This window comes from Xenopus laevis, chromosome 1L (assembly GCF_017654675.1).
Source record: "Xenopus laevis strain J_2021 chromosome 1L, Xenopus_laevis_v10.1, whole genome shotgun sequence".
Taxonomy (NCBI): domain Eukaryota; kingdom Metazoa; phylum Chordata; class Amphibia; order Anura; family Pipidae; genus Xenopus; species Xenopus laevis.
In genome coordinates, this window is record NC_054371.1 from 229598772 (window position 1) to 229626344 (window position 27573).

At 42.5% G+C, this 27573-nt stretch overlaps 1 protein-coding gene across 4 annotated transcripts in view; it reads right to left on the reverse strand.

Annotated features, from left to right (window-relative positions):
- The window catches only part of LOC108718850 (ciliary neurotrophic factor receptor subunit alpha), a 294616-nt gene that overhangs the window by 115289 nt on the left and 151754 nt on the right, over window positions 1-27573 (reverse strand). For 3 of the 4 annotated variants that reach the window (XM_018267357.2, XM_018267339.2, XM_018267347.2), the window contains one exon: window positions 22271-22360. The exons of the other annotated variant lie outside the window; for it this stretch is intronic. The gene's annotated coding sequence lies outside the window, so the exon portion shown is untranslated. The remainder of the gene's footprint in view (window positions 1-22270; window positions 22361-27573) is intronic. 4 annotated transcript variants of the gene reach the window in all.

The window sequence follows — 27573 nt, forward strand, 5'->3', positions numbered from 1 at the left end:
CTGGAACTATAGCAGGGTGACACCCCAATGTTTCTATATATATCTGTAACCTTGTTATGAGCTAAGGGGGCCCAGTCTGAAGGCCAGTTAGGGGGAGATTTGGGGTGAGTGTTTATTTGTACCCTGGGTACCCCTGGAACTATAGCAGGGTGACACCCCAATGTTTCTATATATCTGTAACCTTGTTATGAGCTAAGGGGGCCCAGTCTGAAGGTCAGTTAGGGGGAGATTTGGGGTGAGTGTTTATTTGTACCCTGGGTACCCCTGGAACTATAGCAGGGAGACTGTTACCCCAATGTTTCTATATAACTGTAACCTTGTAATGAGCTAAGGGGGCCCAGTCTGAAGGTCAGTTAGGGGGAGATTTGGGGTGAGTGTTTATTTGTACCCTGGGTACCCCTGGAACTATAGCAGGGAGACTGTTACCCCAATGTTTCTATATATCTGTAACCTTCTTATGAGCTAAGGGGGGGGCAACCTGAAAGCCAGTTATGGTGAGATTTAGAGTGAGCTTTTAGATTCCAAGGGGGGAGCTTAAACAGCAAAAAAAAAACAAAAAACCCACAAGACAGAGACAACCCCTATTGTTTTCCTAAAACATCATGTGAATGGGGGGTGCAACTCAGAAATGCTGATGGTGTTGGCCAATAAGTGCAGGGGCAAGGGTGGAGAATAGGGGTTTAGCTGAAGCAGAGAGGTCTGGGCTTTCTCATGGAATATCAATCTAATGAGAGGGGACTGGAGCTCAGCCTTGGGCAGCCAGGACTCAAGATAAAACTCCCAAATTATTCAGGAATGTTATCATGTGTGCAGAACTAGCTCTATCTCTTTAACCCCGGCACTGCCACAGGCTGATAAGAGATAGATGATAAATGAAGTGATAGATAAATAGATATAGATCTTCTCTGTATCTGCAGGAAATGCCTTCATATCAGAAGGAGAAATAAAGGAATGTCTCTGTGCAATATTATCCCTCCCAATCATTCCTGCAGAACACGCTGAGCCCAGCACAATTTTAGGGAAGCCGTCTGAACCTTCACAATAAGTCTGGAAGGGATCCAGGGTGCACATAAATAAAATGGATCAGGACACTGTTAGTTAAAGTGAATGGGGGGGAGGCTGCTGGGGCATCTAGGGACAAACCTGGGTTTTTTATTTCACTGGGAGAATTTACTGAGAGTTGGGAAATGGAATTGAGCCCAGAGTGTGTCACATGCTCAGTGCTATTAGTTTGAGTCTGCTCCACTACATACACTGTGAGAGCTGAACCCACATAGCAAGTGTGGTCCCATAACCACAGGGGCCATAAGGTGCAACATCTAATGTGACATTGCTGGCTGTTAGAAGATGCACCTCAGCTGGTTTTGCAAGACCCACCAATGATTTTTTTCTTAGGGTACCATCAAATGTAGGGGGCCCAGCACAGCTAGGAGACCCAGGAACTAGAGCAAAAGAACAGCCATCTTTGATGATGGCAAGGGCCTGGGGCTAAAATCTGATCCTGATATATGGTGCACTCATCATTTGTGAACATCAACCACCCTACAGCAGCCTTTGGCTATACAAAGTTGAGTCGAACTTCAAGAGCAACTGAAGTACAACATGTTGGGCAACAATTGAAATTGAAATTGTTAATGTCGCTTTCTTACTCTAATGTTTTACTATCTTATCCATCATGCCCTATAGTCATTGTCAATACTCTCCCCATCTTGTAATTCTCACTTCATTTGACCCTACAGATGCCATATAGAACTGATGTCACCTTCTTGCCATTTTGCTTCTATCTTATTCCACTGTCTCCATCTTGTCCTTCTGTCTTCCTCAAAGCCCAACTTTTTATTATATTTTCCTACTGTCTCCATCTTGCTCTACTGTCTTCCTCAAAGCCCTACTTTGTATTATATTTTCCTACTGTCTCCATCTTGCCCTACTGTCTCCTATGACATATTGCTGCTAGCTTGACCCTCTAAAGGCAGTTCTGAAGGTGGAGAGACACGATATTGTCAGTGGAATAATGGGGCTTCATATCACCCCAACACACAGGACTCCATTCTGTGCATATTCTCCTTTGAGCTGCACAGCCCTAGTCCTAATGAAACAGAAATGTTTGTTTTTCCTTCCCCTTTACACGGTACAGTGGAGTAAATGATTCCAATGAAAGAGCATTGAAGGGATTGGCTCTAGGAAGGCAGTAAAACACATTTAATGGAAACTGAAAAGAAAAATGAAATTTGCAGTGTTTTCTCACCCTGAGTGATACATGGATTTGGATATTTGGAAATAGTTCAAGAGAAGTGCGGTGTCACCTGCAGACAGGGATCCGAGTGCCAGACTCTAGTCAATTGGATGGTTAGTGTCGTGGCAAGAGACGTCATTTTGCCCAAATCTTTCCAGCCTATTAAACAATCAGCCTACAAACATTGTCCATTTGTGTTTTGTAATTTCCAGCACCCGACAGAGGAACCCGCAGTTAATGGCGCTGCCGAGGAGCAGATGAGACATCCGGCGGTATGAGAACAGCAGGGACTTGGCATTGGCACATCCATCTCATGACAATTTACTGACCTCGAGCCATCGCAAGTGATTCATTAGCCGCCAGGTTTGGTGCCAAAGCACAGCCAAGCCAAGGGACTTGGAACATTGGATGGAAAAGAGGGATTAACCCTTCCACTGTCCAGGCAATCGCCGCAGACTCTCAAGTGAACATGAATGGAGATTCTACAATGCGTCTTTCTCTGTTTAGCACTGCCCGCAGCCTGACCAGGCTATTCATAGACAGCTATGTGTGTGCTTTATAAATTACAACTATCCAACTATTTTGGAATCGGCCGAACCCCCAAATCCGTTGCGAAAGAGTCGGCCGAATACTGAACCAAATCCTAATTTTCATATGCAAATTAGGGGCGGGAAGGGGAAAAAAATTTTTTTACTTCCTTATTTTGAGACAAAAAGTCACGCGATTTCCCTCCTGCCCCTAATTTGCATATGTAAATTAGGATTCAGGTTGGGTCAGGCAAAAGGATTCGGCCGAATCCGAATCCTGATCGAATCCTGGATTCGGTGCATCCCTACATAAAAACCACAGGAATGTGTTCAAACTTTCATAACTTGCCAAATTTTGTAAAATGAACATGGTAATTAGGGGGTGTGGCCACACAAATGGGCGTGGTAAAACAAATTTTGCCGCTCTCCTTGCAGCAAATCTTTTTGTCCCTCTTTCTATTTCCAAAATTGGAAGGTATGAGGTAATTAATATCATTGTTCCCCCTCACCCACCCCAAAATCCACCCCACTTCTCACTATTATAAGCTTCTTCATTACAAGCAGGATAATTTCCCATTATTACAGGAAGTAAACATTCCCATTACAGGAAGTCAATGGCTTCCCTATTACAAGAAGCAGGGTTGTGCATTACAGGGTACAGATCCCCACTGCACTGAGCAGAGTTTCCCTTTAAAGGAAGCTGTTTTACCTTTTACAGGAAGCAAAGTTCTCCTTTACAGGAAGCATTTTTCCCTCTATGACTGTATGTGATCAGATCTGTATCTATGACTGTAGCAGAGAAGAAACATCGGCAGCTCATTACTCTATAGTAAGAGCACTTCATGGATAAAACAGATAAGTGATGACATTAACAAGAGATTTCTGTGTCCCTCTGTGACCTCCGCACCTTCATTCCAGAGACTAATTTGATAATAGTCACATATTGCAGTGACGCAGGTGGGAAACCCTCTGTGGTCCATTAACATGTGCAACACTTGTCTCACGTATTGTTCTCCTGGCTCTGCCTGGGAAGATTACAGGGTTATAACCCAGCAGCATATACAGTTATACGATTCCTGCACATTCACATTGCCATAACTGCAGTAATGTGAGGATTATGGAAAGAACACTGTAAGGGTCCCCTGGGAGATTGCTAGAAACTCTTTCTAAACTCTCCTAAATACTGTAGCACAGACACAAGCACAGAAACATCAGGATGTACAGAATTAACTATTTACCTGATTGCAATGGTGTTTCATAAATAGGCAGCTGTTCTGCACCCCTCATTAAATTAGGAACCCACTGACATGGTGCCTATAGTAACAGTGGATAATAGTCTCTGGGAAGGGAGTGTGACTGTGGGATAGCAGGTATAGTAGGGAGAGATGGTGTCTATAGTAACAGTGGGATAATAGTCTCTGGGAAGGGAGTGTGACTGTGGGATAGCAGGTATAGTAGGGAGAGATGGGGCCTATAGTAACAGTGGATAATAGTCTCTGGGAAGGGAGTGTGACTGTGGGATAGCAGGTATAGTAGGGAGAGATGGGGCCTATAGTAACAGTGGATAATAGTCTCTGGGAAGGGAGTGTGACTGTGGGATAGTAGGTATAGTAGGGAGAGATGGTGCCTATAGTAACAGTGGGATAATAGTCTCTGGGAAGGGAGTGTGACTGTGGGATAGCAGGTATAGTAGGGAGAGATGGTGTCTATAGTAACAGTGGATAATAGTCTCTGGGAAGGGAGTGTGACTGTGGGATAGCAGGTATAGTAGGGAGAGATGGGGCCTATAGTAACAGTGGATAATAGTCTCTGGGAAGGGAGTGTGACTGTGGGATAGTAGGTATAGTAGGGAGAGATGGTGCCTATAGTAACAGTGGGATAATAGTCTCTGGGAAGGGAGTGTGACTATGGGATAGCAGGTATAGTAGGGAGAGATGGTGTCTATAGTAACAGTGGGATAATAGTCTCTGGGAAGGGAGTGTGACTGTGGGATAGCAGGTATAGTAGGGAGAGAGGGTGCCTATAGTAACAGTGGATAATAGTCTCTGGGAAGGGAGTGTGACTGTGGGATAGCAGGTATAGTAGGGAGAGATGGTGTCTATAGTAACAGTGGATAATAGTCTCTGGAAGGGAGTGTGACTGTGGGATAGCAGGTATAGTAGGGAGAGATGTGTCTATAGTAACAGTGGATAATAGTCTCTGGGAAGGGAGTGTGACTGTGGGATAGCAGGTATAGTAGGGAGAGATGTGTCTATAGTAACAGTGGATAATAGTCTCTGGGAAGGGAGTGTGACTGTGGGATAGCAGGTATAGTAGGGAGAGATGGTGCCTATAGTAACAGTGGATAATAGTCTCTGGGAAGGGAGTGTGACTGTGGATATCAGGTATAGTAGGGAGAGATGGTGTCTATAGTAACAGTGGATAATAGTCTCTGGGAAGGGAGTGTGACTGTGGGATAGCAGGTATAGTAGGGAGAGATGGTGCCTATAGTACCAGTGGATAATAGTCTCTGGGAAGGGAGTATGACTGTGGGATAGCAGGTATAGTAGGGAGAGATGGTGCCCTATAGTAACAATGGATAATAGTCTCTGGGAAGGGAGTGGTGACTGTGGGATAGCAGGTATAGTAGGGAGAGATGGTGTCTATAAGTAACAGTGGATAATAGTCTCTGGGAAGGGAGTGTGACTGTGGGATAGCAGGTATAGTAGGGAGAGATGGTGCCTAATAGTAACAGTGGATAATAGTCTCTGGGAAGGGAGTGTGACTGTGGAATAGCAAGGTATAGTAGGGAGAGATGGTACCTATAGTAAAAGTGGGATAATAGTCCTCTGGGAAAGGATTTTGGGATAGCAGGTATAGTAGGGAGAGATGGTGCCTATAGTAACAGTGGATAATAGTCCTCTGGGAAGGGAGTGTGACTGTGGGATAGCAGGTATAGTAGGGAGAGATGGTGCCTATAGTAACAGTGGATAAAGTCTCTGGGAAGGGAGTGTGACTGTGGGATAGCAGGTATAGTAGGGAGAGATGGTGTCTATAGTAACAGTGGATAATAGTCTCTGGGAAGGGAGTGTGACTGTGGGATAGCAGGTTATAGTAGGGAGAGAGTGACTGTGGTAGCAGGCTATGTAGGGAGAGATGGTGCTATATACAGTGATAAGTCTCGGAAGGGAGTATGACTGTGGGATAGCAGGTATAGTAGGGAGAGATGGTGCCATAGTAACAGATGGATAATAGTCTCTGGGAAGGGAGTGTTGACTGTGGGATAGCAGGTATAGTAGGAGAGATGTGTCTATAGTAACAGTGGATAATAGTCTCTGGGAAGGGAGTGTGACTGTGGGATAGCAGGTATAGTAGGGAGAGATGGTGCCTATAGTAACAGTGGATAATAGTCTCTGGGAAGGGAGTGTGACTGTGGAATAGCAGGTATAGTAGGGAGAGATGGTACCTATAGTAAAGTGGATAATAGTCTCTGGGAAAGGATTTTGGGATAGCAGGTATAGTAGGGAGAGATGGTGCCTATAGTAACAGTGGATAATAGTCTCTGGGAAGGGAGTGTGACTGTGGGATAGCAGGCTATTAGTAGGGAGAGATGGTGCCTATAGTAACAGTGGATAATAGTCTCTGGGAAGGGAGTGTGACTGTGGGATAGCAGGTATAGTAGGGAGAGATGGTGTCTATAGTAACAGGGATAATAGTCTCTGGGAAGGGAGTGTGACTGTGGATAGCAGGTATAGTAGGGAGAGATGGTGTCTATAGTAACAGTGGATAATAGTCTCTGGGAAGGGAGTGTGACTGTGGGATAGCAGGTATAGTAGGGAGAGATGGTGTCTATAGTAACAGTGGATAATAGTCTCTGGGAAGGGAGTGTGACTGTGGGATAGCAGGTATAGTAGGGAGAGATGGTGCCTATAGTACCAGTGGATAATAGTCTCTGGGAAGGGAGTATGACTGTGGGATAGCAGGTATAGTAGGGAGAGATGGTGCCTATAGTAACAATGGATAATAGTCTCTGGGAAGGGAGTGTGACTGTGGGATAGCAGGTATAGTAGGGAGAGATGGTGTCTATAGTAACAGTGGATAATAGTCTCTGGGAAGGGAGTGTGACTGTGGGATAGCAGGTATAGTAGGGAGAGATGGTGCCTATATTAACAGTGGATAATAGTCTCTGGGAAGGGAGTGTGACTGTGGAATAGCAGGTATAGTAGGGAGAGATGGTACCTATAGTAAAAGTGGGATAATAGTCTCTGGGAAAGGATTTTGGGATAGCAGGTATAGTAGGGAGAGATGGTGCCTATAGTAACAGTGGATAATAGTCTCTGGGAAGGGAGTGTGACTGTGGGATAGCAGGTATAGTAGGGAGAGATGGTGCCTATAGTAACAGTGGATAATAGTCTCTGGGAAGGGAGTGTGACTGTGGGATAGCAGGTATAGTAGGGAGAGATGGTGTCTATAGTAACAGTGGATAATAGTCTCTGGGAAGGGAGTGTGACTGTGGGATAGCAGGTATAGTAGGGAGAGATGGTGTCTATAGTAACAGTGGATAATAGTCTCTGGGAAGGGAGTGTGACTGTGGGATAGCAGGTATAGTAGGGAGAGATGGTGCCTTTAGTACCAGTGGATAATAGTCTCTGGGAAGGGAGTATGACTGTGGGATAGCAGGTATAGTAAGGAGAGATGGTGCCTATAGTAACAATGGATAATAGTCTCTGGGAAGGGAGTGTGACTGTGGGATAGCAGGTATAGTAGGGAGAGATGGTGTCTATAGTAACAGTGGATAATAGTCTCTGGGAAGGGAGTGTGACTGTGGTATAGCAGGTATAGTAGGGAGAGATGGTGCCTATAGTAACAGTGGATAATAGTCTCTGGGAAGGGAGTGTGACTGTGGAATAGCAGGTATAGTAGGGAGAGATGGTACCTATAGTAAAAGTGGGATAATAGTCTCTGGGAAAGGATTTTGGGATAGCAGGTATAGTAGGGAGAGATGGTGTCTATAGTAACAGTGGATAATAGTCTCTGGGAAGGGAGTGTGACTGTGGGATAGCAGGTATAGTAGGAGAGATGGTGTCTATAGTAACAGTGGATAATAGTCTCTGGGAAGGGAGTGTGACTGTGGGATAGCAGGTATAGTAGGAGAGATGGTGTCTATAGTAACAGTGGATAATAGTCTCTGGGAAGGGAGTGTGACTGTGGGATAGCAGGTATAGTAGGAGAGATGGTGTCTATAGTAACAGTGGATAATAGTCTCTGGGAAGGGAGTGTGACTGTGGGATAGCAGGTATAGTAGGGAGAGATGGTGCCTTTAGTACCAGTGGATAATAGTCTCTGGGAAGGGAGTATGACTGTGGGATAGCAGGTATAGTAAGGAGAGATGGTGCCTATAGTAACAATGGATAATAGTCTCTGGGAAGGGAGTGTGACTGTGGATAGCAGGTATAGTAGGAGAGATGGTGTCTATAGTAACAGTGGATAATAGTCTCTGGGAAGGGAGTGTGACTGTGGTATAGCAGGTATAGTAGGGAGAGATGGTGCCTATAGTAACAGTGGATAATAGTCTCTGGGAAGGGAGTGTGACTGTGGAATAGCAGGTATAGTAGGGAGAGATGGTACCTATAGTAAAAGTGGGATAATAGTCTCTGGGAAAGGATTTTGGGATAGCAGGTATAGTAGGGAGAGATGGTGTCTATAGTAACAGTGGATAATAGTCTCTGGGAAGGGAGTGTGACTGTGGGATAGCAGGTATAGTAGGAGAGATGGTGTCTATAGTAACAGTGGATAATAGTCTCTGGGAAGGGAGTGTGACTGTGGGATAGCAGGTATAGTAGGAGAGATGGTGTCTATAGTAACAGTGGATAATAGTCTCTGGGAAGGGAGTGTGACTGTGGGATAGCAGGTATAGTAGGAGAGATGGTGTCTATAGTAACAGTGGATAATAGTCTCTGGGAAGGGAGTGTGACTGTGGGATAGCAGGTATAGTAGGGGAGAGATGGTGCCTATAGTAACAGTGGATAATAGTCTCTGGGAAGGGAGTGTGACTGTGGATAGCAGGTATAGTAGGAGAGATGGTGTCTATAGTAACAGTGGATAATAGTCTCTGGGAAGGGAGTGTGACTGTGGGATAGCAGGTATAGTAGGAGAGATGGTGTCCTATAGTAACAGTGGATAATAGTCTCTGGGAAGGGAGTGTGACTGTGGATAGCAGGTATAGTAGGGAGAGATGGTGCCTATAGTAACAGTGGATAATAATCTCTGGGAAGGGAGTGTGACTGTGGGATAGCAGGTATAGTAGGGAGAGATGGTGCCTATAGTAACAGTGGATAATAGTCTCTGGGAAGGGAGTGTGACTGTGGGATAGCAGGTATAGTAGGGAGAGATGGTGCCTATAGTAACAGTGGATAATAGTCTCTGGGAAGGGAGTGTGACTGTGGGATAGCAGTATAGTAGGGAGAGATGGTGCCTATAGTAACAGTGGGATAATAGTCTCTGGGAAGGGAGTGTGTTGGGATAGCAGGTATAGTAGGGAGAGATGGTGCCTATAGTAACAGTGGATAATAGTCTCTGGGAAGGGAGTGTGACTGTGGGATAGCAGGTATAGTAGGGAGAGATGGTGTCTATAGTAACAGTGGATAATAGTCTCTGGGAAGGGAGTGTGACTGTGGGATAGCAGGTATAGTAGGGAGAGATGGTGTCTATAGTAACAGTGGATAATAGTCTCTGGGAAGGGAGTGTGACTGTGGGATAGCAGGTATAGTAGGGAGAGATGGTGTCTATAGTAACAGTGGATAATAGTCTCTGGGAAGGGAGTGTGACTGTGGGATAGCAGGTATAGTAGGGAGAGATGGTGCTCTAATAGTACCAGTGGATAAATAGTCTCTGGAAGGGAGTGTGACTGTGGGATAGCAGGTATAGTAGGGAGAGATGGTGCCTATAGTAACAGTGGATAATAGTCTCTGGGAAGGGAGTGTGACTGTGGGATAGCAGGTTATAGTAGGGAGAGATGGTGTCTATAGTAACAGTGGATAAATAGTCTCTGGAAGGGAGTGTGACTGTGGGATAGCAGGTATAGTAGGGAGAGATGGTGCCTATAGTAACAGTGGATAAATAGTCTCTGGGAAGGGAGTTGTGACTGTGGGATAGCAGGTATAGTAGGGAGAGATGGTTCCTATAGTAAAAGTGGGATAATAGTCTCTGGGAAGGGAGTGTGACTGTGGGATAGCAGGGTATAGTAGGAGAGATGGTGTCTATAGTAACAGTGATAATAGTCTCTGGGAAGGGAGTGTGACTGTGGGATAGCAGGTATAGTAGGGAGAGATGGTGCCCTATAGTAAACAGATGGTGTCTATAGTAACAGTGGGATAATAGTCTCTGGGAAGGGAGTGTGACTGTGGGATAGCAGGTATAGTAGGGAGAGATGGTGTCTATAGTAACAGTGGGATAATAGTCTCTGGGAAGGGAGTGTGACTGTGGGATAGCAGGTATAGTAGGGAGAGATGGTGTCTATAGTAAAGTGGGATAATAGTCTCTGGGAAGGGAGTGTGGACTGTGGGATAGCAGGTATAGTAGGGAGAGATGGTGTCTATAGTAACAGTGGATAATAGTCTCTGGGAAGGGAGTGTGACTGTGGGATAGCAGGTATAGTAGGGAGAGATGGTGTCTATAGTAAACAGTGGATAATAGTCTCTGGGAAGGGAGTGTGACTGTGGGATAGCAGGTATAGTAGGGAGAGATGGTGTCTATAGTAACAGTGGATAATAGTCTCTGGGAAGGGAGTGTGACTGTGGGATAGCAGGTATAGTAGGGAGAGATGGTGCCTATAGTAACAGTGGATAATAGTCTCTGGGAAGGGAGTGTGACTGTGGGATAGCAGGTATAGTAGGGAGAGATGGTGCCTATAGTAACAGTGGATAATAGTCTCTGGGAAAGGAGTTTGGTATAGACGGTATAGATGGTGTCCAATATCATAGCTGCTTTATGAAGTCAAACTATATCTCCCCTGCTTCCTCCCAGTATTAATAATAACATTTACTGAGATACTGAAGGAAGATAATATTGTGTAAGAGATAAATGTGCAGGACTTCACGGCAGGGACAGGTTGTCTGGACACAATAGGGTGAGCGTTACAAACCTGCTGGTTGCTCTGCGGACATGAAACAAGGGATTGTGGGTCAGTAATAAGATAATGATATTAATGGGATATTCTCTGTGTGTTCCAGGGCAGCAGATGGAAGGCGAGTGATTAGAGCACAGACAGATGTTAGTGTTGGGCCGTGAGGAACGTTGGAATGTGCCACAGACAACCTTATACAACACAGAACATTCTGATCAACTTAATACTTTCCCTGATGAATAATGACGTAAAGACTTCCAACAACAAACTGTCGGGGTTCCCTCCCAGGAGACAAACTTGGTTGATGAAAAGGATGAGACCAGTCCAATCAGGCCTGTGGCCATCCAGCTGTTTCCAAGTGCAACTCCCAGAATCCCTAGCCAACCCTCTGTAGTTCATTACTCGCTCCATCTGTTAGTACAGGGCACAGAGAAGAAGAATTTGGGACGAGTGACCAAAGGTCCAACTGAAATTATGTTTTTTCTTTTTTATGTTTTGAAGGAAATATTACCCTTTATTTATATAGTACTGATAAAATTGGGAATTCACTGGAAATCGTGTTCCCAAGGCTTTGAGACACTCTGTTCCTTCCAATCTATTTTACATAGCGGACTTCATGGAAAATCTTTGCTTCAAAGGTATTTATGTTATAAGAAGCTTATTCTCACTCTGCAGGACACACAGCAACGCCACTCTATCAACACAGAATCAGCCCCTAAAAATGCTACAGGTTTAGCACAGTGGACCACATGGGGGACGATCAATCAGTGAAACCCCTAAGAGTGGGGTAAGGAGTCCTACAAATATTTTACTAGAGGCTTGGAAGTTTCCAGTTACACTGATGCACAGTAGGAAGGATCCCTGGCTATGGAAACAACTTGCATAAGGATTCAGACCACAGGGGCACAGGTCGGAAATAAACTATAAGCAGCAGTCTTGCCCTGCTTTATGGCAGCTGAGATTCTAGCTATCTGTATAACAGAACATTCTGTCCCAGTGGCTGCACAGATCCTATCTGATCCCCATTGTAAGCAGCAGTCCTGTCCTGCTTTATGGCATCTGAGATTCTAGTTATCTGTATAACAGAACATTCTGTCCCAGTGGCTGCACAGATCTTATCTGATCCCCATTGGAAGCAGCAGTCCTGTCCTGCTTTATGGCAGCTGAGATTCTAGCTATCTGTATAACAGAACATTCTGTCCCAGTGGCTGAACAGATCCTATCTGATCCACATTGTAAGCAGCAGTCCTGTCCTGCTTTATGGCAGCTGAGATTCTAGTTATCTGTATAACAGAACATTCTGTCCCAGTGGCTGAACAGATCCTATCTGATCCCCATTGTAAGCAGCAGTCCTGTCCTGCTTTATGGCAGCTGAGATTCTAGCTATCTGTATAACAGAACATTCTGTCCCAGTGGCTGCACAGATCCTATCTTATCCCCATTGTAAGCAGCAGTCCTGTCCTGCTTTATGGCAGCTGAGATTCTAGCTATCTGTATAACAGAACATTCTGTCCCAGTGGCTGCACAGATCCTATCTTATCCCCATTGTAAGCAGCAGTCCTGTCCTGCTTTATGGCAGCTGAGATTTGATAACAATTCTGTCACATTAGGCACATATCATGTTCTTGAACAGTGCAGCCTGGAGAGCCTTATTTACTCAGTTAAGATAAGAAAAGTAAAGAAAGAAGAGAATAGCAAATTATAGTCACTACAGGATGAATTTAATGGATAAAATACAATGTACAAAGAACTTACAGAAGGATAATATTCCTTTAAACCTGTTATACTTGGCTGCAATATAAAGACGCCTACGTACATCTTATCTCCTCTCTGAATTTGATACCTTTACAATCCCCCCCCTCCTGAATCCACCAGAGCGAATGGGGGACCTTGTCCAGAAATAGCCAATCAGCCCCCTAATGTCATTTCTCAGTTCCATGTAATTCAATTTGCCCGCTAAAGCCTGACAGCTCCATTTGTCAGGGAGATTTGCAGTGGGTGACACGTCTATGTCTTGGCTAAAAATATCAACTTGACAATTAGTTGTGAAATGAAATCTTCTAGCTGTACCTGCCATATTCCATGGCTTGTGAGCCTGGGCTTATTAACTAGAGAGGTAATAATAGAGGAAAGACAGGGGCCTTCAGTCTGTACAACACTGGGAAAGTCATGGCAGGAGGGCAATACTGGAATATTGGCACATGTTATATCAGAACATAAAATAATATATAGATATAGATATAAATGGCAGTTGCTCTTGGCAAAGGTCGACTTTCAGCATCCTACTAGCCAAAGGCCACCGGAGACCTGGAGCACTTTGCTAAATGAAAGGGGTGGGTTTTAGAAAGGGTTCAGTTTTGAGCACTCTCATTGTTCCTCAATAATAACAACGAGAGATTCCTTAGATAGAGGGTCTCTTAAGGCCCCCATACACGGGCAGATAAAAGCTGCAGACAGATCGAGTCGGCAGCTTATTGGCCCGTGTGTGGGGCCATCCGATGGGCTTCCCCGATCGATATCTGGCCCCAAAGTCGTGCAGGTTTAAAAATCCCGTTGGATTGCGGCCTTGAAAAGAGAACAAATAGATCTGCTGGCAAAGGAAAACTTGCAGCTTCTAATTCAAGCCAGAGAAATGAATGTACCTTGAGGGAAAACATGTGTTGCAGGAAAAGCCCATGGCCATCACTCTGTTTTGGAAGATGGTGGAGGTTATGTTATCTGAGAAAACATAGAGAATACTGGGAAGAATGACTATTATCTCTCAGGTACATTTACAGACTAAATGACTAATGCAACACTATTAAGGTGGGCCCCGGCCAAATGATGGACCTCAAAACTGAGCCTGAACCAAGTTCAAAAAGCACAGCCATAGGGTTTATTTTCTGTTAGAATATTGGCTATTGGCTGAAAAGAACGTTGCCAAATTACTTGAAACTTTGCCAAAGTTGCAAGGCATAAGAAGCCATCTAAGGTTCCCTCTCTGATTGGTGGATCTTCTCAACAATCTGACAAATGATTCAGTCGGTACAAAAAACCAACTCAACCAAGTGATTTGTCGCTTAGAGATTAACCAATGGAAGGGCATCTCAAGCCTTTACCCAAAAGGAATATTCTCACCACATTACTGTTCCTGAGTAGAGTAACTAGGTAACTTGAAAGGCCCTCATACATGGGCCGATATAAACTGCTGACAGATTAAGTTGGCAGTTTATTGGGCAGTGTATGGGGCCCTCCGACGAGCTTCCCCAATTGATATCTTTATTAAAGTCAGGCAGATGTAGATGTAGATAGGCCAGGTTTAAAAATCCCGTTGGATAGAGGACTGTGTCGGTTCTTTGTTGCAGTCCTCGATTCAACCACAAGTTTTCTCCTTGTTATGATCTGATCTTTGGGCCCTAGGGCCCAGGTTTGGATCAGCCCGATATTGCCCACCTCAAAGTGGGCATATCGGGAGAGATACGTTTGTTTGGCGACCTGGTCTCCATTTGTATGACCCAGCTAGGGTTGCCACCTCACCCCTTTAAAACAGAATATGTATGGAATCCACAGCCTGCATGGCTTATTAGCAATTCATTTTGATGCATGATGCATTGCTGCACATAAATCAGTTTAGTCTGCAGCATGCATCTAAATCAATTGCTAATTAACCACGCAGACTTTGTATTCCATATGTGTTTGGTTTTTAAGGGGTGAGGTGGCTACCCTATGGCTAGCATAAGTGACCAGAGGATCCTGGTATGAGATACTTTAGTATAATATTAAGCTCATGATCACAATACATCCATCCCTCCCCATTAGAATTTTAATTAGACTAAAATTGAAGTAGCCAAAGTACAATTAAAGGGCAAGTCAACCCCAAGTTAAAAATTTGTCTAATAAAAGAACGCATTATTCTAAGCAACTTTGCAATGTACATTCATTGCACATTTTCTATGGTTTTTAAGTCATTTGTATATGTTTTGCTACTGTTTGTCTGTCCATTTCTATTCTCTGCTCTGATGTCTAAGACTGTTGATACAATATAAAACAAGACAAGCTGATTAACAAACCCGTCTTTGCTGGGGAACCAAGACTGTTGCAACATTGTTTAAAAAGTAACAACTGGGAATTAAGCAACGCTGTTTTCAATATCCATTGTTTTTACAAATAACTTTAAAAGCACTGCCAATTTGTAATAAATGTATATTAGAAAGTTGCTTAGAATGATGTTTTCTTTTATTAGGCAACTTTTGGGGTTGACTTGACCTTTAAGGGAATGGACAGAGTGTCAGAGATGTGTCAGTTAATAATGGAGGTTGGTATAAATATCAGTTCTATCAGTACAGGAGAGAGACTGTAATGCCAAATATGCACCAGGGTCTATAGTCCCCTAGTTGTGCCTCTGGGGAATCAATTGATTCAGTTAAATAAGTATTTAGTTGGACGTAGTATTATAGGGGTGAGAAACTGCGCAGTCAATGTGTAAACAACAATTCCTCAGGGAAGACCTGACAGCTTGGGGGCACTTGTAATGTGGCCCTTTTAATTGGGAATTAGCGGAGGGAACAGGTTAGGATTGTGTGACTTACATTCATTCATTTCATGGCAAGTGTAATGGCTTGTGACCAAGAACAAAACTGCAGGCTAATTCCTCAGCTAAGGGACAGAGCTGCTCCTTAATTAGCTTTAGTTCTCTGCGCCAGGGGAGGGGCTACAGATTGAAACTTGTCTGGGAAATGGGGTACATTTAATGCTGCTGGTCCATAAAGGTAAGCTGAAGACAGGATCCCCTGAAATCCATCTTATTCTGATGAGAAATAAAGTAATGTAAGAAGCACTGGTTTTGAGAAAGCCTTGGCTTGTGTATCTAAATGAGCTAAATATAAGATGTGCAGAACATGAAGGGACGAGAACCTGCAGACGTAAGAGTAGAATTCAGTAGCTGATGGATCAGGTGCAGTTGGAGGGCCACAGGCTGAAACTCCGCCCCCTCCCTCTCTATCCCCTGATATTAGGCGGGGAGGTTAAGTGAGGCTTATGTTCTCTTTGACAAGACCATTAGAAGCCCATCTCCCCAGGGGCCAGGCCTTTCAGAGTGGATTAGCCAAACAATCCATTAAACATGGGCACATTGTTCAGATAATACCCTTCCAGTGAATGGCACAAGAACTCCCTGAAACTTCCTGCGCATGGGGATTAATATCTGACCAACACACAACCAATGCAGCTTATTAGGAAGAACATACAATAAATCACAGTGTGCAATATGAACAGTCTCGGACTGGACACAACTAAATTGTGACGAGACAAATGTGGCCCTCCAGCTATTGCTGAACTACAACTACTTGAGATCCAGTGGGTGCTGTCATACTGTAAAATGAAAATGCATTGATTGATAGATAGATGATAGATTGATAGAAAGATAAGACTCTAGATAGATAATAGATATATAGGTAGATGATAGAAAGATAAGACGATAGATAGATAGATAGATAGATAGATAGATAATAGATAGATAGATAGATAGATAAATAGATTGACAGATAGATTGATAGATAGATGATAGATTGATAGCTAAATAGATAGATATATGATAGATGATATGTTGATAGATAGATAATTGATAGATAGACCGATGATAGATAGATGATTGATAGATAATAGATAGATAGATTGATAGATAGATAGATGATAGATTGATAGATAGATAGATAGATAGATAGATAGATAGATGATAGATTGATAGATAGATAGATTATAGACAGATAGATAGATAGATGATAGATTAATAGATAGATAGATAGATGATAGATAGATAATAGATAGATAATGACTGATAGATAGATGATAGATAGATAGATAGATAGATAGATAGATGATAGATTAATTGATAAAAAGATGATAGATAGATGAAAGATAGATGATAGATAGATAGATAGATAGATAGATAGATAAATAGATAGATAGATGATAGATAGATAATAGATTAATAGATAGATAGATGATAAATAGATGATAGATAGATTTATAGATAGATGATAGAAAGATATATGATAGATGATAGATTAATAGATAGAAAGATTGATAGATTGATAAATGATAGATAGATAGATAGATAGATAGATAGATAGATTAATAGATAGAAAGATGATAGATTTATAGATGATAGATAGATGATAGATAGATAGATAGATAGATAGATGAATAGATAGATAGATAGATAGGTAGATTTATAGATAGATAGATAGATAGATAGATAGATAGATAGATTAATAGATAGATAGATGATAGACAGACAGACAGACAGATGATAGATAGATGATAGATTTATAGATAATAGATAGATTGATTGATAGATGATAGATTTATAGATAATAGATAGATGATAGATAGATAGATGATAGATAGATAGATATATAGATGATAGATTTATAGATAGACAGACAGACAGACAGCACTAAGAGGCCACATTAGTTGGGTCCTCTGATTTATTAGTTAGTAGGTCACAGTTGTCCAACCCCCTTTCTTTAAGTAACTGACAGGGGGCTGCCTGGGGGTTACGTGCTTAATTGGGGTTCTCCCAGCCTGGGACTCTGAGGAATGTGCAATAAATGGGGGCGGTGAGAATTCCCCTATGTGGGGCTGTTTCTGTGAAGATCAGAGTGTGGGGAGTGAAGGTAACGCTTAGTCACAGCGCTCCAGGTCACATTCTTTCCATGCGCGAATACGAGAAACATACGTGTGTCTGAATGTACTAATGCAATGCAAACATTTGCCCCGGCCAGCATCCTGTGCTCAGCCATTGATCTGACAGAAACTAATTTGCTCCGTCTGTAGAGTGCAAGCTCCTCAGCCAGCGGGTTCCTTTCAAGATGGGCCTTTCATGCAAAAGTAGGGCTACGAAATCACAGAAACCATTTTTAACAATTCCAAATACTGAATACATTTTATTGGGGTGGGGGGTTACAATAATTCTGTTATCAATTCAACTTAAATATGATATATATATAAATATATAACCCCCATATCATATACACACAGACAGTAACTGTATAATATATAGACACCCCCATATCATATACACACAGACAGTAAGTGTATAATATATAGACACCCCCATATCATATACACACAGACAGTAACTGTATAATATATAGACACCCCCATATCATATACACACAGACAGTAACTGTATAATATATAGACACCCCCATATCATATACACACAGACAGTAAGTGTATAATATATAGACACCCCCATATCATATACACACAGTCAGTAACTGTATAATATATAGACACCCCCATATCATATACACACAGACAGTAACTGTATAATATATAGACACCCCCATATCATATACACACAGTCAGTAACTGTATAATATATAGACACCCCCATATCATATACACACAGACAGTAACTGTATAATATATAGACACCCCCATATCATATACACACAGACAGTAACTGTATAATATATAGACACCCCCATATCATATACACACAGACGGTAATTGTATAATATATAGACACCCCCATATCATATACACACAGACGGTAATTGTATAATATATAGACACCCCCATATCATATACACACAGACAGTAACTGTATAATATATAGACACCCCCATATCATATACACACAGACTGTAACTGTATAATATATAGACACCCCCATATCATATACACACAGACAGTAACTGTATAATATATAGACACCCCCATATCATATACACACAGACAGTAACTGTATAATATATAGACACCCCCATATCATATACACACAGACAGTCACTGTATAATATATAGACACCCTCATATCATATACACACAGACAGTAACTGTATAATATATAGACACCCCCATATCATATACACACAGACAGTAACTGTATAATATATAGACACCCCCATATCATATACACACAGACAGTAAGTGTATAATATATAGACACCCCCATATCATATACACACAGACAGTAAGTGTATAATATATAGACACCCCCCTATCATATACACACAGACGGTAACTGTATAATATATAGACACCCCCATATCATATACACACAGACAGTAACTGTATAATATATAGACACCCCCCTATCATATACACACAGACAGTAACTGTATAATATATAGACACCCCCATATCATATACACACAGACAGTAACTGTATAATATATAGACACCCCCATATCATATACACACAGACAGTAAGTGTATAATATATAGACACCCCCATATCATATACACACAGACAGTAAGTGTATAATATATAGACACCCCCATATCATATACACACAGACGGTAACTGTATAATATATAGACACCCCCATATCATATACACACAGACGGTAACTGTATAATATATAGAAACCCCCCTATCATATACACACAGACGGTATTTATAGTAGTAACTCCATGAAAATAATGATCTGTGAAATATTAGCAACTAAAATGTTATTATCTGTTATCACCCTTTGTTATTGCAGGGAAAACAGAAATGAGGATTTGAATATAAAGGGAATGCTGGGAGGTATACAGGGGTAATGTGGGCTGCAGAGGATTCAGCACAGCCCTGCGCCCCCATATAAAGGACATCACTGTATCTTTAACAGGAATAATAAAAGGGAAGGAGATATCAGCATTTTTCTGAGTCACTGACACATCTGGTAATGAAGAGGTTAAAATATTTACATACATTCATTTAATTGGCCATTGCTCTTCTTAGAGAAGGTCCCCGCATGGAAGAGAGGACGGCCCGTCACGAGGGGGGATCCGCCAATATTCGCTCCTCTGCAGAACCAATGAGAGCCGAGTCTCATAAAACACTTTTATATTGGAAGTGAGAATTAGGGCAGCACATATGAACTATTTTTATTGCGCTGGTGTGAAGCTGAGAAAATGTAGTTAAACTTCTACAGCCCTCCTCGGCCTACTACCGGTCTTTCCATAAATCCCAACTCTGCTGTGCGGAGCATCAGCTAAACAAACACTCCTTAATTAGATTTTAGGCTCGGCTCATTACTTGGGGGGACTCAAGTGTCCTTGGCTGGGACAGAGACCCCTCATGGACCTGCCTTATGTTATTATCCGGGGGACATTTATCACTGCTGCACCTACATCATGATGGTCTAGTCCGAGGCCTTCTACATTTGGGTGAACTACAAATCCCAGCATTCCACCAACAGTCAGAGAGCGCCTTGCACAAATAATTATTGGTATCCATAAGCTACAGAAGCAACTATTACTGGTGGTAGGGGTGCACCAAATCCACTGTTTTAGGATGTGCAGAATCCCAAATCTTTTGTGAAAGATTCAGCCAAATACTGACTTTATCTAAACCCTAATTTGCATTTGTAAGAGAGTAAAGAGAGTAAAAAAAAAAAGTCAAAAAAAATTTTTTTAAAGAAAAGTCACATGATTTTTTGGATTCAGATTTGGTTCCGCCAGGCACAGAGGCATAACTAGATATTACGGGGCCCCGCAGAAAATTATTTTTCAGGCCCCCAAAATGTTGAGAGGTTGACTTGTTTTACCAATATTTATTGAAGCTGTATATGAATTAGGGCCCTTATGGGGCCCCTATACCTCCTGGGCCCCCTGCAGCCACAGGGTCTGCTTTCACTGCTTCTTCTTTTCACTTTGATCTGAATCCTTCTGATAAAATCCAAATATTGGCCTAATCCTGAACCAAATTGGGGATACAGTACATCCCTAATTAATGGGTGGCCACTTCAATGGCTTTATAGTTATGCCCTGTTATTCCTTCCTACTGAAACAATGGAGCATAAGCAGGCCGAATCTGCTGAGTTCAATTTAACTTACACTATTTAAAGGGGCAGTGTAGACCTACAGTAGAATCCCCATTTTATGTTTTTCAGGAAAAGGTAAAATCAAGGAAATGCACTATACTGTATGTTAGTGGGAGCACAAAAAAATGGTGAATGAAAACTAAATCAGGTTGTGTAAAACTGAGGTGTCAGCATATGTGCATGCTGTGTTGGAAATGTATTATGTCTATTCTTTTTAATAAAGAGCTAATGGAAATAATGAGCTCTGTATAAACAAATACAGTCTTTCTTAGGGTGCTTTGCCCCATGCAGGAAGCTGTATTTCCACTGCACAAGCTCTATTCATTGTGCTCAGGATGAAAATATACCCCTTTTTCCAGTATTGGTGCAATAAACAGGGCTGGTGCTGAACATACTTGTTCTTTATTCTTTTAATTAGGAAATATCTATGATTTGTATGATCTTTCTTGCTTTAAACAGGGCAACATTAAAAAATGAAACTATAGCCACATTCTGCTTTCTGATGCCAAATAGCAAAGTCAGACGAACCAGCTGTCCATTGAGAAACCTCTGTATAACCGAACCCCTTCCTTCTCCCATCTATCGCCTGTTATGTTTTAAGAGAAGAAGCTTCTCATTATACGGTGCGTATGTGTATAGGTATGCATAGACTATATGATTCTGTAAACTGTTATTGATAAAACAATACAAAACATATTGAATAAAAAAAAAGATTTCACAATCAGCATAGTGTAATGGAAGTCATAGGATTCCCTACCAAAACAGGGGGAATGGGTTATTCATTGGCGATGTCACAGTCAGCATAGGATTAGTTTCTTTGCTCTTAAAGTAGTCAGGATTATGACTAATACAGAATTAATTGGTGATTTATTTGGTTATAGAAAGAAGGACACTTCACAATCAGCATAGTTTAAGGGCAATCAGCAAAAGAAGGGGTTCTTTACTGTAAGGGCAGTCAGGTTATGGGATTCCCTACCAAGAGAGGGGGAATGAGTGATTCATTGGTGGGGAGGAAAGGAGATCTCACCATCAGCATAGGAAGGGGTTCTTTACTGTAAGGGCAGTCAGGTTATGGGATTCCCTACCAAGAGAGGGGGAATGAGTGATTCATTGGTGGGGAGGAAAGGAGATCTCACCATCAGTATAGGAAGGGGTTCTTTACTGCAAGGACAGTCAGGTTATGGGATTCCCTACCAAGAGAGGGGGAATGAGTGATTCATTGGTGGGGAGGAAAGGAGATCTCACCATCAGTATAGGAAGGGGTTCTTTACTGTAAGGACAGTCAGGTTATGGGATTCCCTACCAAGAGAGGGGGAATGAGTTTTGCTATGGTTCCTCTTGAGCTTTTCCCACCCTCCATGACTGTGTAACAATGTATCAATGTGTTACACAAAGTAAAACATGTAACATGTAACAATGATTTCACTGTCCCAGAGGAAACATTAGATCCCGTGTTGTGTTTATAAGTGAGAGACCATGAGGATCCCTCTCTGCTAATGATGAGACGAGACGCTCCTGCCTGGGAAACACAACGGACGCGGGACAGACAGACGGACGGTGTATCTGAACATACAATACTGATAGTGATGAATAGAACAAATACCTCGTGTCCCTGGGTCAGTTCATAGACCGGAGCGCAGCCTTTGACGAGAGTGCGGGGAGACGCTTTACTGAGCAGCACAGCTGTGAGTATCTGGAGAAAGAGGGAAAAAGAGAGAAAGATTTGCACCTGGTGTTGGATCATTCTGTCCAATTCCCCTACCGGTCGGGGAGGCCTTCTGATATTCTGCTGACAAAATGCTTTCCCAATGTTCCTCTTTCCCAATGTTCCTCTTTCCCAATGTTCAAACTACTTAATCCCAGTGAGCAGGACAGGGGAGCACATTCCCCAGCACCACTCACTATTTCATACACACACTAAAGCTGACAGGCCTACACATTTAATAGGAAAGGTAAATCCACCAGAGGTGGGGAATTTTGTTAAGTGAATTTCCAAAAGACATGGGGCGCCTAATGCAATCACATTCCATATGTCTGTCCACATGTTCTCAAAACAAGGCCCCTCCTGATATCCCTGTGTACGGGCTATAAACTTAACAGACTGTTCCTGCTGAATTGTGCTTAGTACAGGGAATACCTATGCTGCCATAGTTTTATGGGATCTCTCTGTACAGACTATGAGCAAACTTAGGGGACTGTTCCTGCTGAATTGTGCTTAGTACAGGGAATACCTATGCTGCCATAGTTTTATAGTATCTCTCTGTACAGACTATGAGCAAACTTAGGGACTGTTCCTGCTGAATTGTGCTTAGTACAGGGAATACCTATGCTGCCATAGTTTTATGGGATCTCTCTGTACAGACTATGAGCAAACTTAGGGACTGTTCCTGCTGAATTGTGCTTAGTACAGGGAATACCTATGCTGCCATAGTTTTATGGGATCTCTCTGTACAGACTATGAGCAAACTTAGGGGACTGTTCCTGCTGAATTGTGCTTAGTACAGGGAATACCTATGCTGCCATAGTTTTATAGTATCTCTCTGTACAGACTATGAGCAAACTTAGGGACTGTTCCTGCTGAATTGTGCTTAGTACAGGGAATACCTATGCTGCCATAGTTTTATGGGATCTCTCTGTACAGACTATGAGCAAACTTAGGGGACTGTTCCTGCTGAATTGTGCTTAGTACAGGGAATACCTATGCTGCCATAGTTTTATGGTATCTCTCTTTACAGACTATGAGCAAATTTAGGGCTGTTCCTGCTGAATTGTGCTTAGTACAGGGCAGGGGTGTCCAAACTTTTAGCTCACCGGGCCACATTGGAAAAAGAAAAATTGTCTGGGGCCACACATGAAATACACAAACACATTTGATTTGTAAAAGTAAAGGAAATACACAGAAAAGAACTACAATGCCAGTTGGATAACCAGATGGAGCTATCCACTGGAATATGGGACACCTGGATATTAAATAAACGTATTATTATATTATTATTACTAACTGGGCAATGGGCAAAGTCCCCCCTCCTCCAATTTCCTCGGGAACCAAGAGTTTCAAACTGGGCCGCATTCATATGCATCCTGGGCCGCATGTGGCCCTCGGGCCGCAGTTTGGACACCCCTGGTACAGGGAATACCCATGCTGCTATAGTCTTAGAACATCTCTTTCTGTAGTATCTGAACTATATATATGAACCTTAAAGTTCAGTTTGTTCCACATTTACTTTGGGCTGTTTTTGGAAATTGACAGATGCATTTCAACAAAACCAAAGGCACCTTTAAATTAACTGTCAGTATGATGTAGAGAGGGATATTCTGAGACAATTTGCAATTGGTTTTCTTTTTTTATTATTTGTGGCTTTTGCGTTATTTAGCTTTTTATTCAGCAGCTCTCCAGTTTGCAGTTTCATCAGTCTGGTTGGTGATAATCCTAACAACCATGCACTAATTTAAACGAGAGACTATGATATGAATAGAAAGCCTTTCAGGGCATTTGTTGTTTGAATGGGGTCAGTGACCCCCATTTGAAAGCTGGAGAGAGTCAGAAGAAAAGGGCAATTAATTCAACTAAAAACTAAAACTATAAAAAAAAAAACTATAAAAAAAAACAATGAAGACCAATTAAAAAGTTGCGTAGAATGGAGTATTCTATAACATACTCAAAGTTAACTTAAAGGTGAAGCACCCCTATACAGCAGACGCTGAGGTTGCAGGGGAGGTGGGTGAGCAGGAGCTGCTGCATTGTAGTCCCCCCTACCCAGCCCCTCTCGTACTGCAGCACTTGCACTTGTACAACTGTAAGTTCCAGCTGAGCTCTGTGCTTGTCATGGGCTAAGTTCTGACACATGAAACCCAAACAACAGAACTCGCCTCCTCTCAAACCAGCCCACTTGTCTCTACAGCTCCAGCCGCAAGAAGAGACTCCCTCTATACAGAGACTACAGCAGAGACGTTACAAGGGAAGGAGGTGTCTCTGTGCAGCGGATACATCATCCTGCAGGTGCATCTCTCTCTCTCTCCCAAATATCGAACTCGCAGATAATGACAGCAGCCATCATGGTTATTAATGGGCTGAGGGATTCCTGGCACGCGCTCTTGTTTATCACATCGTCTGGGCTCCCGGGGGCCGCTGGCATCTCACAAACAAACTGAGCACAAACAATCAACAGAGGGTTCAGCATCAATCAGCCCTGCGGCTCGTAAACTCCAACAGCCCAGAATTCATTGGCCAAAATCAGACACGTCTGCCTGGGACTGCACATCTGTGTGGCCTCACACGGGGACACTGTAGGAAGGACAGGCTACTAATCACTCTGGATGTGGCTCAACTACAATTCCCAGCATCCTCTTTCAAACAGTAACTGCTGGGAGGGAGGGGAGAGCAGAGGCAGTAGATGAAGGGAAACATTCTTCTCCTCTTCCAGTAGAGGTGCACGTGATATAAATACATCCCCATATATATATATATATTTTTTCTCTCTGTACAGAGACGTTATTATTATTATAGATGAATGAGCATAATGAACATGATGGAATGAACTACATAATAGAAGAGATACTGATTAAATACAGAGAAGGTACAGTCAGTATCAGTGGCTGAACTCAGTATCCGCCAGCTGCTGCTGCTGTAATTATATTTCATACATATAAACACTTTAATTAAAGCTTCAGGATTTCAGCTTCATCCTATCCCCTTATTAGCCAGCGACCCCGTCCATTAGACAACAGACACAAAGGCTCTTGGGTAATGACAGCATTAGGCAGATGGCCCTAATTATGTGCTGCTGCTGCTCATAAACCTAATAACAGCGATAGGAAATAATAGGCCTGGACTCCCCCATAACAACTTCCTATACACTTAGTTCTGCACAAGGGTCTGACTGCAGCTCTCAATATCATGTGAAACTGCAGCTCTCAATGTCACGTGAAACTGCAGCTCTCAATGTCACGTGAAACTGCAGCTCTCAATGTCACGTGAAACTGCAGCTCTCAATGTCATGTGAAACTGCAGCTCTCAATGTCATGTGAAACTGCAGCTCTCAATGTCATGTGAAACTGCAGCTCTCAATGTCACGTGAAACTGCAGCTCTCAATGTCATGTGAAACTGCAGCTCTCAATGTCACGTGAAACTGCAGCTCTCAATGTCACGTGAAACTGCAGCTCTCAATGTCACGTGAAACTGCAGCTCTCAATGTCACGTGAAACTGCAGCTCTCAATGTCAGGTGAAACTGCAGCTCTCAATGTCACGTGAAACTGCAGCTCTCAATGTCACGTGAAACTGCAGCTCTCAATGTCAGGTGACACTGCAGCACCCCTCTCTAGGTTAGGGTTACTGATAAAGTTCTTTCCACAAAGGAACTAGGGCCATTGAGAAATCATTAACCTTGGTAATGACCAGCCCTGACTCCCATTCTACCCTCTGACTCTGCTTTACCAATCTCAGTTCTCAAGGAGGTGCCACAGTCAACGGTTGACTTCAAAACCTTTGCCTATATCAGCTCTGCTTAAGGGGCGGGACAGTCAGTGATTGGCTGGCTTATGGTTAAAGAACCTTTGCCATTGGCTAGACCCCTATATCGGCTCTCCTGAAGGAGGTGGGGCAATCAGGTATTGGCTTAAGTTGGCCATACATGCAGAGATCTGCTTGTTTGGCTACTGCAAGATCGATTCTCTCCCCGATATGCCCACCTTGAGGAGGGGGATAGCCAGCTGATTGGATCATGGGTCTCAACGATCGGATCAGAACAGAGAGAATACAGGCAGTCAGACCGAAGACTGTATCAACAAATAGATAAACCTGGCCGACTGTCATCTGCCCAATTTTTGGCCAAATATCAATCAGGGGAAGTCTGTTGGTGGGCCCCATACACTGCCCAATAAGCTGATGACTGCAGCAGCTTATATAGACCCATGTATGTGGAGCTTTACTTCTGCTTAAAGAACCTCTGCGTTTGGCTAGAGCCAAGTTCAGCTCTAATGAGTTGGATGGTACCATCAGTGGTTGGTTGGCTCTGTCATTAGCAAAAGTCAGTACTGAGCATACTTTAGTACAGAAGGGCGCCATCTATTGGTTAACATAGGGGATTGCAGCTAAAAGTCATACACATTATGGCAGCTTCTGTGACCGGAACATCATATAAATACAACTGCTTGTAACAATACACAAACATTGTACTTAAAAAAACTCCAGGGGAAGTAAAGGTATAGTGAATAAAGTACCTCCTCTTGTATAAGAGTATATAAGGATATTATATGTTACCGAGTTCTATGACCATATATAAACATGATGCCAAAGGTTATGGAACTCCGAGGTTACTTCTAATATCCTCATATTTTGCAACAGGCGGGACTTTATTTATTATAATACACAAATTTCAGGCAGTCATGTGACATAAATGACATCACTAAGCTCCAATTATAACCAACGACATCATTAAGCACCTTTATAAGGATATAATGTACAGGCTATTTGCGGCTCTTGTTTATTATATAATGATATATCCATGTTTTCAATATTCCATCATGCCAGTGACGTGGATATTACATTTCTGGTTTACACTTTGGGCACAACCCCAGCATTTAAAGAGTTCGTGATATCACCGATCTCTCTAAATGTTTTCCTGGTGTCAGAATGACAATATCAGTCATCGTAATGAAAGAAGATTCCTATTTCTATAGCCTGGTCCCTACAGTGAGAGAATGGAGAAGACCCCAGTTAATATTTGGAAGAGTGTGAGTGCATCCGAGAGGCACTGGATTAAATCGCTATTACAATCCTGCTGATCTGAAATGCACATTTCTAACTGTATCATTAATATTATCAGAGCGTGTAATGAGCGCTGCTTTTCCAGACTTCTGCTCTGTAATTTTCCTGTAACACCCCCTCGTACACACAATGAGGGGA